The sequence below is a fragment of the Stegostoma tigrinum genome, chromosome 6, assembly GCF_030684315.1.
Source record: "Stegostoma tigrinum isolate sSteTig4 chromosome 6, sSteTig4.hap1, whole genome shotgun sequence".
Classification (NCBI taxonomy): domain Eukaryota; kingdom Metazoa; phylum Chordata; class Chondrichthyes; order Orectolobiformes; family Stegostomatidae; genus Stegostoma; species Stegostoma tigrinum.
Genome location: NC_081359.1, coordinates 16,604,676 through 16,605,140, shown reverse-complemented (window position 1 = coordinate 16,605,140; position 465 = coordinate 16,604,676).

The window sequence follows — 465 nt, the reverse complement described above, 5'->3', positions numbered from 1 at the left end:
GAGCCCTCCCACTGATTATAATTGCACCAAGGCTTGCGCAGACACTCTTGAACGTCAAGCAGTGAGAGGAGACTTTGGAGCAGCTTTTAATAATTAATCTACTGCATTCTTCCCCGCCCCAGTGTCTGTCCCGAGCTGTCCCACTGATAATAATTGCACCGAGGGTTGTGTTCCTTTTAGAAACATTTAATAGCTAAGCACGCATTAAAGGTGAGAGTAGGAAAGTTCAAAGGAGATGTGAGGGGCAAGTTGTTTACACAAAGAGCGGTAGGAGCCCGGAAATGTACTGCCAGGGGTGTTGGTGGAGGACAGGTGTATTTAAGGGACTTTTAGATCGGCATATAAATATGCAGGTGATGGAGGGAAATTGACCAAAGGCAGGCGGAAGGAATTAGTTTAATTTGGTATCAGAGATAATGGGAACTGCAGATGCTGGAGATTCCAAGATAATAAAATGTGAGGCTG